This window comes from Lepisosteus oculatus, chromosome 5 (assembly GCF_040954835.1).
Source record: "Lepisosteus oculatus isolate fLepOcu1 chromosome 5, fLepOcu1.hap2, whole genome shotgun sequence".
NCBI lineage: Eukaryota > Metazoa > Chordata > Actinopteri > Semionotiformes > Lepisosteidae > Lepisosteus > Lepisosteus oculatus.
The window spans coordinates 44190796-44206961 of NC_090700.1; the positions used below are offsets into that span (position 1 = coordinate 44190796).

Sequence of the window (16166 nt, forward strand, 5' to 3'; positions counted from 1 at the left end):
TTCTACGCTGTTTCAGACCGAACATTAAAATTCCAGTTGTTCAATTTTAGATTTTGTGACTGAAAATTACTTTTCTTGCCCAGTGTCTATCATTAAAGGTTAAGTAAAGTAGAATCACACATTTGAACAACAGCAAAGTAGATTTATTTAATAGCTATCAAACATTCTGTGTAACTGCCAGCCAATTAGCATATTGTGTTGACACCTTTGGCATATGTTAATAATTCATAAATGGTTTATAAAGGTTGAATTCACATTATTTAGTAATTCATTATTAATGCTTCACTTGCAGGATTTCACATTGCTGCGATGTAAAATATTCTAATTAAGTAGTAATTAAAACTGGCTTCCTTTACGTAATGTAAATAATTGTCCTGTTGCTATACTTTTTAAGGAGATGAACATGCAGACACCTCTGACGTTATTTTCTTTCCTGACTGTTCTGTCTTCATGCAGAAAATTGGCGGCAAAGTGACTTTGGCTGGTGGATTAAAAGCTGATTAGAAACTTCCATTCAGTTCTGGTTCTCATTATTGGTGCTGACAGATTGTGCACACCTGAGTACACAGTCCCAGGCCTTTCAGCCTACACAATCCAGGCCCGCTTATATTATAGTCGCTCTCCAGAAAGCTAGCTACACTTCAGAAGCCCTGAACTTTTCTCTCAACCGTTTAGCTTTGCATACATTAAAACATATGAGAGCAATTTTCCTCTTTTGTGATTTGCAAAAAAAAACATTTACCGGTATGTCCTTTTATGTAGAATTTAATGTGGCTGTTTCAGAAAACAAACAAGCAGTTCCCACAGGATGTGGATTATAAAGCTGTGTATTCTGTGGGTGCTGTGTGTTCCTTTGGTCAAGCAAATTAGAAAATAACGACCCACTTCTGCTTTGTTAGGCAGCAATTAAATATTTAGATGAGCTTGCTACTGTTTATGTTATGTTACCATTTTTACCTTGTTTATATGCAGACCTCTAAATATATTTTTGAGGCATACTATTAATTAATTTTTAATTTGTCACAGGTTCTTGCATTGGTGCTTATTTATTAGATATTTAGGAACAAGTAATAGGTTTATTCCATGCTGAAAAAAAGAAGAAAGAGAACACAACGTTTCGGCCGTGGAGCCTTCTTCAGGTGTCAAACTTCAGGTGACACCTGAAGAAGGCTCCACGGCCGAAACGTTGTGTTCTCTTTCTTCTTTTTTTCAGCATGGAATAAACCTATTACTTGTTCCTTTGCAGCCTACGCATGCTGACGCAGCTACCCACCTGAACTATTAGATATTTATGCTTACAAAGCCCTGGATCATTAAAAAGTGATTTACTTGCTGTTGGAAATGTGTTTTGTATGAAGGACAGGTGAGCTTTTCCATGCCCAAGATAATATTATACCTGGAAAATTTGTACAGCTTTCGTTGAATGTTCCCGGTTAATGCAAATGTTAAATTTAAATACTTTATGATTTAATACTGCCTAAAACTGTAAACTCTGCATTATTTTGAGGAATTTTATTTGTAAATATAACTACTACTATACTGATGTCAAGGCACAATCTGATTTTGCCTAAGAAAAAATGAGCTCTTTTACAATTTTTAGCTGATGGGTTTACTCTGCAAGAGAGCATATTCACCTGTATTTTGCAGGCTCATATATTATTATAAACTTATCATTCTCCATGGTGTGGAGCAAAGTGATTCTTACATATCAAACATCTGCACATTTTCTAACCACTTCTTCCAAGTCAGGGTCAATGGAGCTAGAGCTTATCCTGGCCAACAACAGGCATAAGGCAGGGCACACATAGATGTAGACACACACCTTGGGCCAGTTTTCCAAGAAGACAATTGACCTAACATTATTTCTTTGGACTGTGGCAGAAAACCAGAGCAACCGGAGGAAACCCGCACAAACACAGGGAGAAATCCACAGTGACAGCACCCCAGGTTTGGACTTGAAACCAGGGCTCTGGCTCTGAGAGGTAGCAATGCTAATCCCTACACCACTGTGGCACCCCTGCTGTAAACATCTGAGTTAAATATAAGACAGTTACGAGATACTGATTAACTGTTGTCCTCGTGGATTAAAATATTGCCATTTCACCAAGAGCATTCTCATTCCCTCCCTGGCGTCATTGCATTGTGGGATATCTTGAATTAATTTGGATGGAGTTCTGATGCTCTAAGGTGTTGGTTTGTGTGTTTGGTGGGACAGGGGCAGTGAAGACTTAGGCTGCTGCTGCTGCTGAGTTCAGATCCTTATTGCATGGTACCTCTACAATACCCATCTGACCTGGAGGGGATATTACTGTTTGTATGTGGGGGGGAATTTTAGATTTTACTTAGGAGAAAATGATTTTTCCAAACTTAATGATTTTTAAAAAATAATTAGGAGCTGGTATTAAAACTGCGTACTTTGTCAGCATGGTACCACATTCTAATTATGTGAAAATAACCTGCAAAGTTTATTTTTCAAACTTAATGAGTCTTGTTCTGTCATTGTGAAAGATGGTGGCAATGAAGAGTAAGCTTCTTACAGACCAGCTGGTGAAATGAATCATACAGTCCACCCAGTTACACACCCCAGAGTGTCTGCTTGGGTGAAAACACTCAGTTAGAGGATCTCTAACCTAAGGCATGAAAGGCCTAATTACAATACTCTGCGAAAATCACTTTTTGCAGCTGTTGTAAGATGAATACAGATTTTATACTTATTTATGGTTCTTGGTAGACTTACTTTGCTTGAATGCTTAACTCTGCTTCTTATAGGGAAATCAAAGTTATGAAAGCAGATCAAGATTTTAATTTTTGTGGAACTATAAAAAGATGAATATTGGAATCTTTCAACAAAGCTTGCACCCCCCAGAGCTCAGAGTCTCCATGCACACCGGTGACAGCCTTCTGGTACTGTGTGCCCTGGTTTAGTTTAGTCTTCTGTGTTTAGTTTAGCACCCTGTGATATAGCATCCTGTGCGTCTGTGCACGTCTGAGCTTTCGTGCACCACCCTTTTTATCTCCTAGTGGTTCCGTGCATCTAGAGAGCTCTACATGTACTCAGTGCCTCTGAGCTCTCTGTACACTACCATGCCACCATGCATGCCAGTATTTGTGGGCCTCCATACAACCCTCAATAGATTCTGTGCCCTGGTGCACCTCTCTATATGGCATGTCTTCTGCTAAGATTAATCTAGGCTATTGCACAAAAAACTTGGAAAATGCAGCTATTAAGAACAATGGAGATGAGCTTGGGAGGCTTTTGCTCTGCACATCACATAGGCAACATACAGGCCTCTGTTTTGTCTTCCTCAGGCTGCTTTCCACCTGCAGGACTGCCCAGATAAACAAGTGGACAACTAAAGGAGGTTTAGTACTATAACTCATACTGATAACTCCCTTCTGGCTGGCTATTTTAAGACAAGACGTAGGTCAAGTAACAAGTAACAGTGATGCTTTACATCAAAAATGTTTTATGTTTATGGAGAGGGCAGAAGCTGTGGACCTTACTGACTTCCTATCTGTGGACCCATCAGCTATAGCCTTGGTGTTGGTGCCCACTTTGTCAAAAATATCGAAGGTGCAGTTGCAGGTTTTGATTCATTTGTCCCTCTGACACAGCACTTTTTCTAGCATCATCAGATCATGAGATAATAGGCCACTTGTCTGTGCACATTTCTTCTAGCTGCCTTCCGGTGAAAGGTCAAATAAGTGCAGGTGATCCTGCTCATAAACCTGCAGCGGCTTCTGGATGGTCTGCCTTGGCAGATACCACTTTGGGTGAGATCTTTTGTTACAGGCTAGGCACATGACATAACACTGAATCCCTTGGTGTGGCAACTACTGGTCTTGGTCAGTGAATAAGAACATGTTTGTTGCCATTTTTCCAACAGTTATTGGCATCATTCAGGGAGCAAATTATATAGTTGTATGAAATGTATAGTTGCAGACACTCTTGGATGAGGGAGTCTCCCTTCAACCTTGAAAGTGTACAGTATCTGGCTGCTAGTTCTGCATTACCTTGTATTGCTGACCAGCTGTTAGCCTATTGTAACTATAGGGTGTTGGATTAGTGCCATTTCCACTGCATGGTAGATTCAATTTCAGTGAGTCTACGAGAATGCAGGTCATCACCCCCAGAGAGAGTGGTTAGCCACATCTTGGGACCCTATTTCATGCTGCTTCTCTGTTTGACATCTGTTGCACCTAGCTAGGATACTGTACATACCGTTTTGAGTTTCCACTGCCTGGATGTGACTCCTTGAGTCATTTGGTGGTTGCCACTGGTGGTTGGAATAACAGAACAGTGTCCTAGACCTGATGCTTAGGCACATATGTGAATGTTCCCATTAGTGTCACCATGTGGCAGTGTCACTGTTCCATCCCAATGACTGGTGTCTACTTTTTTAAATGAAATGGCACGTTAGATTACTTCTGGAACCCCAGAAAAATAAGAGTAGCCACCAGCCTTCTTATTGGCAACTCCAATGGGGTATTCATCAATAAAAGAAAAGAAGGAGGAAATGTTGGGAATGGACTGCTGCTGAATTCCTTCATGAGACAAAATGCAGTTAAGGCAAAACACTCCTGACTGGCCTACTGGTGGTGTTGGGACTCCTCTGGCCCTGGGAGTCCTAGTCCCCTTTGGATGGTGATTAGTGTTTGAAATGAAGGGAACTAGATTTCTCTCATGTTAACGTTGTTGCAAAAGCTGTAAAAATAACAGGGGGTAACTGAATTTTAATAACCTAAATTGCTGTTCCTTTATTGCTCTTTGTCTTGGTGGATGAGCTGGAAATTTCTTTCCATTTCTGATGTTAAATATTTATGTCAAAGAGAAAATAAGTCATTTTGGAAATAAATGTGAAAAGCAGTATGAATTAAAATATGAAGTCAGCTTTACTCGTTTTTGCCCTCCATCCTTTTGACAATAATCTTCTAAATGACACAGGGTATTGCTACAGCGGTGCTTAAATTTAAAGATTTACGCTGTTAAATTTTTCTTATGGATTTTTGCAGCAAAAGTGAGCTGACTGAAAAACAAGACCAAAATTCTTATCCTTTGTACTCGGTAGGATATCTTTCATTTCACTCTTGATATGAATATCCTTGAAGGATTTCAGTGGTGTTTTTAAATTGACTTTAAATATCTTAATTTTTTCATGAGTGCATATTTGCTTAAAGAAATCAAGGGTTAATGGTATTTTTCTGTAACGAGGAGCAGGATCCATTAAGCCAGGACCCATGTGTGCTGTGAGAAGTGTTTCTGACTATGAAAAGGCAGTAATAAAGTCTGAGTGGCGGTAGGGTTCCAGGTATTACCACTGCTGTTGAATGAAATAGGCTAATTACTACTTCAACAAGGAAACCCAAGGAAATAAAACTCCCAGTGTGTGTTTTTTATGGATTTTTCTTTATCACCTTGCCTTCCATCCCCGAACTTTTGGTCTGGTTTAGAATACTGTGACATTATTTATGAGGTTTGTTTAGGGTTTCTCCTTTCCAGAAAGAGTAGAATTGGCATTTTCCAGCTGTGCATCTCTCCCAGGCCCTCTTCCCACTGCTTTGCTATCAACATCAACAGCACAGACACAGCTGGATACTTTGCTTAGCAGCAAGCAATATTTTTTAATCTAACACATCTCATTTTTGCTCATAATTTATTTACCCGCCCACACATTATGAAATGTGGGGTTGGCCGGTGGGGCACTATTTAGAAACCAGCTCAGTGGCAATTCACATTTTTGTAATTGGCCTGGCTTAGCAATTACAGCCCAGCTTTAATGTGAAAACTCTTGTTGGAACCCAGCCCTCTTAGCGCCTTACATACATTAATCTTTTTCTCAGCTTTCAACTGTGTTATTGTAAAAAAAAAACTATTAAAGATGCTTCTGTTATAAAACCAAAAAAAGGTGTTCTGTTATAAAGACAAAACAGTGCAATCATGGAACATTTTATAAGTTACCACAGTATAGTCTTGTAACTAAGACATTGCAGAATGTGGGCCTTATTTATCACCCGATTTGGTATTGTTGTTTCTGCAATTTTCCTTAGTAGAAGATTCAAGTCTTATAATATAAACGGTGTAAGAAAACTGTGCTGCAAAACTTTTGAATTTCATTAAAGTGAGCTAAGGGAAATGTTAAGATGTATCCTATACAGTACAAGATGTTTGATGATGACATGCAGTATGTTCATGTCTTTTGGACTTTTGACACTGATACTTTCTTACTGTTAGCTGTTTCATGGTCAAGGCTGTGCCTTTTTAAGTCTGACATCAGGTTGCCTGTGAATTATGTGTTCTGATACAATGCAATTGATGCAATTTCCAGTTTAACTCTCTTTTGGGTAGTTTTAAAAGATTTAAAATAAATAACTTTGAAATTATACTTAATATGATCCTATCATTTACCTGTCATCTGAGATTTTGAGGATTTTGAGATTCATGAGTTCCACAGCTATAATTGTCTGGTGGTCTTGATGGGAATTAAGGCGGAATTAAAGGGAATTAAGCCAGCTGGACTTTTCTGATTGGGTTAGCCAAGAATAACATGTTGTTCTTGTTGTGTGTCTATATTGCTCGTAAAACCCACCCTGCATGGGTGGTGTGGAAGCAAGACAGTCAGTGTTTGAGCTGAGCAGCTCTGGTGTCTTTCATTCAATTCTGGGCTGGCGCACCTTCTGTGTGGAGTTTGCATGTCCTCAAAGGTATGCTGGTCTATGCTAAACTTCCCCACCAGGGTTAGTTACTGTTCCTGTCATCAGACTGAATATGACTGTGAATGTTGTATCCCTGTTACAAGTGCTATATGTGAAACTTTCTAGGTGGAAGTATGCAGTATGCTGCAATGAACAAACAGTTCTTTGAAAAGAGACTTGTGTTAAAGCTTGAGTGTACCACTAAACTTTCCACCTTGTTTAAAGTGTTTTTATCTGGTGTGGCATAAAACTACAGAAATGATTCCAATTGCAAATCCCATTCTTGATGTTTATCTCTTCAAATTTATTTTTTGTTCTAAAAGTCTTGCTCTTTAACCTTACACAACTATTTGTGACTATTGAGAAGACTTAAAAAGTTCTAGCCAGAAATGTGGTGTGTAATCAGCAAACAAACTCTGACTCTCTGACGAACAGGATTAGATGAGCTTCATTATTATTTTAAATATATATATTTTTTCATCTGGGTATTGGACACACACTGTTAGTCATCCGAACCGTTTTTAGTGAAAAGAAAAAAGTAAAAAGAGTTAACAATGCTTTTATGAAGCGTAAATCTTTTATGAGTGCCATTATGAGGGAACAGCGAAGGGAAATACACACCAGCCATCTGGAGTGCGATGGTTTATCGAAGCAAAATTGCGAAATGAAATTTAGATGAACTTTATTAGAAAACCAAGATCTAATTTATGTGGCCATTCATCAGGTTTTTATTCATGACTGCTTTGGCCTGGAGAAAGCTTAATAAACTGTGAATACAGGAGCAGTCAAGGAGGTGAACAGAAGCCTAAAATTGTGGATACATAGCAGATCCTCTACCAAGAACCCTGTTTCTCTACTTTTTATTAAAACAGGGGCACATAATTATTTGTGGCAGAACATCACAGAAAAGACACCAATCACCTTCAAGATATAACCTGTCCATACATGTTATCATTTTTTTCACAGATCTCTGATTATAATGCATTGTGATTTTTCCTACATAACCAAGCATCTCTTAAAGAGAGCTGCTGATGTTTTATCTAGTTTATTGGATACCAGAACAGAATTCTAATGCTTGGATTTTTGTCAGAGTGTCTTCTGATTTTCCTTCAGAGCTGAAATCTCACGATCCTTTGAAAATTGATGTTGAAGGTTACTTTTACTAAAAAAAATTAAATGAATAAAAACAGGAGTTTAGAAATATGGCATTTTGTCTTTTAAATAATAATGAAGACCTACAAATGTGTGATGAGAACTTCAGCATTTTATTTGGAAAAATTTTACTATGTTTATCACATCTCTCAACAAGAGCAACACAGAGTGAAAGAGATGGAGTTGTAAAACAGACAGAAGTTTTATCATCTGTAAGAAACAAATGGTTATGTGGAGATGTCAGGCATCAGGAATAAAATAATGGTGGAACTTGAAGAAAGAAACCATACAAAAATGATACAAAATAAATATTGAAAACTTTACAGCTTTGATTGCAGTGGCCCATGAAAAAGTGTTCCTTTATCAGGAAAACAGCAAAAATGAAAACAAATCTTTTAACATTACCTTTAGTTGGAATTAAAAAATGTTTGCTTTCACCAACAAAGTAGAACAGAACTTAACTGAATTAATTCATCTCACTCAGACTCTCCACTCAACCATCATTCACTGGAAAACATTGGCTATTTATGTACTCTGTGCTGGACTGCCCTACACCTTACCAAACTGCCTGAAACCCAAAACAGTTCAGCTGTTCAGATTCAGTTATTTTGTAACAAGTTAAGAAGGCTGCTGCTGCTATTAGTAATAATAGCAACCCCAGAGTTTAAGAACTAGAGTCATTTTGCCATAAACACAATAAAATAAAGAAAATATATACCTCTTTCTCCTACTGTACACACTGAATTAGTACATAATCACAGCACATGAGTATGATAAAGTGTGCTGCTAGTACAAATCTTCTCTGAGGGCATGCTCATTCAACACAAGAAGTCCATTTCCACTCCTTCGTTTTAACAAGCAAGCACCACGAGTGTTGAGTATCCCAAAGGCTACCCATCTTTAACACTTTCAGATCCATACATGACATCTTTGGCCTTTAGATCAGTGTTTTGGTACTAAGACAGTCAGACTCAGAGAAACTTTCTGCCATCATTCTCCTGTGAGCACTTTGATTGCTCACTTATAGTGATTTACTTATACTTAAGATTTTTGTGGGAAATATTCTTATTTTACATTCATCCATGTCTTTGGACTGTGGGAGGAAACTGGAGCACCCGTTGGAAACCCATGCAAACATGTGGAGAACATGTAAACGCCACACTCCAGACAGATAACACCCCGGGAATTGAACCCTGGACCCCAGTGCTGTGAGGCAGCAATGTTAGCCTCTAGTTTACATGTGCATATAAAAAATGGCTTTTTACAGTGCAGCAAACTTAACATTTGTGTTTTTATTATTTTAGACACAGCAATGGCAATTTCTCACTACCACCCATCAGGTAAGTGAACATTTTTCTTTTAATATTTTACATTTCAATATACTACATACAACCAATTATATTTAAAAAAATAACTCAAGGGAAGAACAGTTGCGCTTGATGTTAATGCATTACAGTTCTCATAAACAGGATTGGGGTTTGCCACATCACAGAAATGTATATTTTTTCCTTTTCTTTTAGCATTCTGGTATGATTACTCTGTGAGTTCTAAGCAAGCCTGCCTGAAGTTGTTAAGCACACAGTTAAATACTGCTTCTTTGAAAACAGGATGTCATTCTGACCAAAATAGTTTCTGAGAGAAAAAAACTCTTTATGTATAAACATTTGTCAGTATGCTGGCACTGCAAGAACTTTCTCTAAAATATGCCTATATATCACAACACCTGGACAGCAGAAGAGAGCAGGAGTTTCCAACACTGGCCCTGAAGAGCCCCAGTTAGTTTGATAGTTATCGATCAATTAACCCAATCTGTTCAATTAAGAGAATTCCGATTCTTAAGGGCTGAAGAATACTCAGATCGTAATCACAAATAATCTCTATATTAGCTAATAAATCTCCTGTTTAATTGATCACACAGAAGGTTCAGGAAATCCTTTAGAAATAAGTGTTTTAATAGTGCCATACAAAACCTGTTAGACCAGGGCTGTCCAGGACCAGATTTGGAGACCAGTGGAGTAGAGAGACAGTAGATACCCTCAATATGAAGCCCATGTCCATCCAAATTCTCAAATAAAATTCCTTCTTCTCATTAAATGTAGTAAGAAGTATTAAAAAACATATCATGCATTCCAAGTTGTCTTGTCTTCCACAGAGCAAGTCTGGGCAGTGACTTTGTGTTGAAACTTTGTGCCATCTATCTGTAGCCTTGCAAATGCTTTGTTAAATGCATTTTTGCATCTACCAGTTTTGTCTTTCATTGTTAAAAAATCGTTAGTTATGTTTAATGAATTATAGTTACATTTACACTGATTTATTTATGTTTGTTTCATGTGTAATATGCCTCCCCAAAGCTGCAGAAGCTCCAGGGGCTATGTAAAAAGTAACTTTATGGGCTCTATTAAAAAATGGGGCACAGTGCTGAAATTCAGATTCAACACTGCCAGAGAAAATTCCTATTTACTTTGTGCTTTTCTAGCACATTACTCAAAGGATGTGTGACATGTATGTAGTATTTGCTTTCATAATATTTTTTCTTACCTCTATAAACAACAGCTGTAATCTTTGTGAGTTTCAGGCATTGGTAGTTGATGTAACATGCCAACTCTGTTGGGATACGTCCAAGAGTCCTACAATTAAGAAAACGTCTGTCAGACACTCACAAAATCAAAAGCCTAATGATTTTTAACTGTGCAATTATTTAAAGAAGTAAAACTTCATTCCTGTATTACATTTTCCTCAATCCCAGCTGCTAGTTTTATGCAAAGGAAGTTTTATTTTTAAAAGAAAGTCTCTTCATTCTATACTTTCCTTATCAACGAAGGAATTTCACCCCAAACTAATCTCGAACCATATGACACACTAATCTACTCTATAAAATGTGCCTCGGAATAGCTTGAATACACTTGAAGATTAATGAACCCAATTTGCGGAGTGACCTTTTTACTGCCAAACTATAAAGACACTAAGCCGCTTGATGCTTCCATTTTTAAAATGTTGTTATAGAGCCGTTCTTCAGATAAGAAGGATAAAAAAATAACCATATCAAAAATTATAATGCATATAAATTAAACTTCTCTTAGTAACTATCACAGTGGGCCACTTGAAGTTTAAAGATAATAAGTAGTGAAATCCAATGCAGTTCATTTTGCCACTTCAGTTTTGGGGGAGTGTACTTTTGCATATCCCCTGATACTAAATAAGGAAAAACGACATGAAGCTTTTTTTTTGCCCAAAGGCAAAATTTAAACAGCTGGTCAAATGAGAACTTTTTAATGAGAGCTGGTCGAAATGTTTACCCTATTATCTTTCTCTTGGAAAGAGCATCTTCAGTAAATAAGGAGAATCTTTGCATGAGCAGTGTTAAAATTCATTTGGTTTCATTTACTGACATTTTGGTAGGAAGAGGCTAATATATCCAAAAATAAAAGCTTGGCTTCTTTACAATGAATTACGTCCCCACAGACATTTTTTAAAGCCTCTTTCATTGTAATCTTCAACTAAGCCATACTGAATACTGTTACATATCGTTTGAAAAAGTACTATAAGTAACTTCAGTGTGAGTTTATGACTTTTAAGTGAATTTATTATCTACATAGAGCTCTCATTAACATTATTAAAATGTGCTATTTTAAGACATCTTTTGCATTGACAAAGCTGTGCTAAAGTTTTAAATAATTATAGTAAACATGTACTGTGTAAGTATGCCATTTATATGAAAGCATGCTGCTTTTAACCATTCCAGTTTTGCCTGCCACATGTATCCCAATAAAATGGATAGACCTTATTTAAAAGCATAGTAGAAGACCACAAGGCATGTTGTGACCCGAATCACTAGAATGTCCAAGGGGTAATATAGTATTCTGATTGATGCGAAACAGCGGTTATCAAAAATCTGGCAATTTAGGTTGTCATTGAAATTATCTTGGGTGCAGAGGTTGTTAATATCTAATTTTCAGCACACACAAGTCTGCTTTTGGGATTGGAGGCAGAAATGCAATGTTTTTGAGGGTGCCCATTCTGAATAACTTTTGCTGTGACTGGAATAGGCTATGCTGCCTGAACAATCTTCAACAGACTTGAAGGATAAATGTTTATTCAGTTTCAGTTTGTTAACACAGTAGCATTGCTTTGCCCATTGTCATGATTTGTTTTAGATGTTTTCTAAAATGTCTTCATCTGTACCTTATCCCATGACTCCAGTGGACTGCCTTGGAGAAGATGTTATAGGTTGGCCTGTTTTATGTCACATTAAATGGCACATGTTTATTAAACACTTCTTTGCATTGCATAGAACTTGCTCAGTCTGTTCCAGATTTATATACAATAGATTGCCTGTGGGTGTAACATTTTTCCACAGATTATATCCACCCACAAGATTGACTTTATGTTTGTTCTTCTAACTTTTCCGCACTTCGAGATTTCACTTTGATGGTACATATTGTGCTTCAAAAATAAAGTGCCTTTAGAGGGATGCAGGTCATTTCCAAAAAAAAAAGCAAGAGATTCTTTAATTTTTCAGCTAATCTACTGAGTATCAAAAGAAAACCAACACTATATTTATGCATATTATATTTTAAGAAGAATAAACCATGAAATTTGTTGAATGTCAAAACTTTTGAAAATCAGAAACAAATACAGGACAACCAAGGACCAATACTCCCCATTTATCAAGAGAACAATAGCTCTTAACCATGGATTGTCATTTTCTAACCTGGTTACAGTAAAACACAGTCCATCAAGGACAGACCATGGTCTGGGAGACCATAGGTCATGACGCTTTGATAGGAAAGTCCAAGTGCAATGGTCTCAACAGGAGTATCTATTCACTACAGATCTTCACTTGTAGTAATCGATGGAAAGTTAACTGCACGGCACTACATTGGTCAAGTCCTGTGACCTTACTGCCCTTCTTGTGGGCTCATCACAATACGTGCCCTCATGCTGCTATTGAAACAACAGATTTGCAGGACATGATGGGATGATTTGTGGGATGATCTGGGATAAAACAGGGCACCTAGGGCTCAGAGAGAGAGTGAAAAGACACATGCTTTCTGAAGGCCTTTGAGAGAACTACTGTACTTACTACTTACTTCAGCCCCACTGAACATTTGTAGTGTGAGCTGGAATTTGTGTCTTAGAGACCAGTGAACATACACATACATCTTCAGGCTCAACGAGAGTGGAGCAAATGCCATAAGATAGCATCTGCAACATGGTAGTGGCATGTGTTATAGATGCACAGTTTGAATTGCTTCCAAAATGTGTTGGAACATTCTGCTAGCCTGATTTTTACAGTAGACTGCGATGTTGATCAGTCTTGTTAATGACAATTGTTAATTGGGGTCCAGCAGAACCTTGTGAGCCTGGCTCATGTCCACTCAGCCCTAGAAACACTCAAGTCTCTGTGTCACTGCTCATTCCTGACTGGCCGGTGACACAGCCCAGACTCAGGCTCCACCTACCACCCACACAAATGCTTCTTGCCTGTTGGGCCAGTGAGAATCCTTATCAGATATTTTTAAGCACATTCCGAATTTGTCAATTGAAGCTGAAGTGCAAATGTGTAATTCAACAGTAATTGCATAAAAATGCATTTAAGGATATGCAGTTATTCCATCATGACCAACTCAGAAGAAGAAATTAAAACCTTATGTAATAAAGGTCTGCAGCTGTGCTTAGGATGTGTGTTTTAGTTTGTTGTGCTGACCTCTGTGTGTGTGTGCCGTCTATGTTATTTAATGTTATTACACATTGTTGTCAGTGTCGTTATTGTGATCCTTTTTTGTGGTTTCATTGTGTGACATTTTAACTGAATGCCCCATTTGTGCAGAGCCCAGTGGGAATTACGTCATCTAAATCTAGCTGCAAACAGCTTTTCAATGCATCAGGCTCAATTAAAAAGATGACCTATGTATGACCCCTTGAACATAAGTCACTGCTGACTTCACCGCACTGCAGATGGTACTTCTTTTTCATATTGATTATGCAGTATTGATCCTGTAAGGTTAAATACAGGAGTTTCAAATTGAGTGGCACTTAACTGGGTTACTTTTTTAATATATAAACCCAATAATGGTACTTTTTTAAATATGAAATTTGTACTTACTACCTGTCAAAGTAATTATTGCCATTGATCAGAATTTTAAAAATAAGTCTTAAGGAAGACAGGGTTTGTTTGTAATGGGATCAATTGCTTGCTCTAAGACTTAACCCACACCAAGAAACTGTCCCCTTGACGGTCCATCTTTGGAAGGTTTGTAATTTGGTAAAAGACATTTGTATTGACACTGAATCTTTTTTTCAGTAACATAGCTATCACAGCAACCAAGATACTGGATAAGTTTGTGTTTGGCCAGTTGTGGTCAGTGTATGGTCAGTCAGGATGCTGTTATTGCAACAGTGTGGAAAATATTGCAACCAGGATTTCACTGTAGTTAGTGGGTCGTTTGAGGAAAAAAAAACTAATTAGTTCTGCCAGCAGGAATAGAAAGGTTGAAAACATACAAATTGGCAGCAGTTCTTTTTAAGCTTTTTTTAAGCTTCTTTCAGCTAGTCAGGATCTGGTCACCGGAGACTACTGATGAGTGCACTGGGTTCAAAGATGCAGACCGAGTACTGCTCATTAAATAATAGGTTTGATTCTGGAAAGAAGGAAATAAGATTGCAATGTGTCTCTGTAATCACTAAGTTTTAATGTTACTTCCATTTGCAATAAAAGATGGTGTTGCAGTGGTTAGCATTGCTATCTCGCAGTGCTGGGGCACAAGGTTCAGTTCCGGGCCTGGTGTGCCATATGTGTGGAGTTTGTATGTTCCTCCCATGTTTGTGTGGGTTTTCTCCGGGTGCTCCGGTTTCCTGTCACAGTCTAAAGAGATACTGGCTTCTGGGAAAATTGGCCCTGGTGTGAGTGTGTATGATGTGCGTCCCGTTCAGGGTGTATCCTGCCTTCTGTCTGTTACTTGCCAGGCCAGGCTCTGGCACCTCTGTAACCTTCAGTTGGAAGAAGCAGCTAGAAATGGATGGATTTTGCACCTTGTTTTTCTTGCCTGTGTAAACCTACCCTAGAGTGTGAGCGTTCCTAGAATATTCTTCTTACAGCCACTTGTAATATGAAGGGGGATGCTTGTCCTTTAGTTGTAATATGATTTGGAACCTGGGTGTACATTTCATTTTACATTTTATTTAGCTTAGCTAAAAAAAATAGCTCTGTAAACCTTAATGCCATTGGACATGTTTTTTAAAAGTACTTAAACATAATTTCTTTTATATTCCTTATCCTTGTATTCTTGTTGACATGTTGCCTTGTTTCCTATGTTGAAATAGAAAATTGATCAAAATAAGTACTTGAACTGAATTCCTGAAAATAAGCACTGTTTTGATTTCCAATTTAATTACTATGGTTGCTTTGAAAATATCAATATGAATATTGATATGAAAAAGAAACCATTTTAAACTTGCCTCATTAGTTTTTTTCTCTTGTTTTTAATTGGCGTTATATTTTTATTTGAATTAATACACAACCTGTGATCCCACAGACTCCTTCACAACCTCAGTGAAACAGGTGCTCATGCAGAACAGCTGTTCTCTGGGTCTCATGGTTGGCAAAGAAAGGAGCACGCAAAGCAAATTATCGAATTAGGTCAAAAACAAATGTTTTTTTTTAAAAAAACAAATGGTTTCAATGACGTTCAACACCTTGTCCTCTCCTGAAGGTTTTTCTTGGCTCAAAAGGCAAATCAATAAAAACTATGCAAGCGAAGAGGGCACTTAGATCATACAGCCCCATCCGTAGTTCACTTCAGATGTAGTCTAAATGTATAAAAGAACCAAGACCTCCCCCCCTTCACTCCCCACAAAAATAGCTGATTCTTTGAGTGTTTGGGAACAGCACATTATCTCACTAGCTTTGTGTTTGCACACAGTTAAATTTCAGTGACAATTTCACAGCTCTCTTTTCAGGGCTAATGAAAGGAGGCAGATTCCTTCCTGGTTACTCAACCTAAAGTGGAGGAGGAATATCATGGGAAAGCCCAAACCTTTGGCACCTTTAATCAGACATTCAGACTGTACCCTCTCCACACTGAGGCTAAGTCCTCTGCAAACAGAGGCCTAAGTAATTGGTGTGAAATGTACGGATGACGTTCACGGCTCATCTTGGATAGTTAAAAGGGTTTCATTCATCCCATTTCGGGAAGACTGGCGCATACCGTTTTAAATGTTTGCTTTTTCCATATAATGTATACACGTATTGTTCTCCATGCTCAAACTGACCCTGCCAGATGCAATGTGTACAAAACCCCCTTTTCCTTAATCGGACAAGT

General features: G+C 37.9%; 1 protein-coding gene across 3 annotated transcripts in view; it reads right to left on the reverse strand.

The window, feature by feature from the left end:
* Positions 1-16166, reverse strand: part of sema6d (semaphorin 6D) — a 100665-nt gene that overhangs the window by 58198 nt on the left and 26301 nt on the right. For 2 of the 3 annotated variants that reach the window (XM_015342924.2, XM_069190498.1), the window contains exon 2: positions 10384-10472. The exons of the other annotated variant lie outside the window; for it this stretch is intronic. The gene's annotated coding sequence lies outside the window, so the exon portion shown is untranslated. The remainder of the gene's footprint in view (positions 1-10383; positions 10473-16166) is intronic. 3 annotated transcript variants of the gene reach the window in all.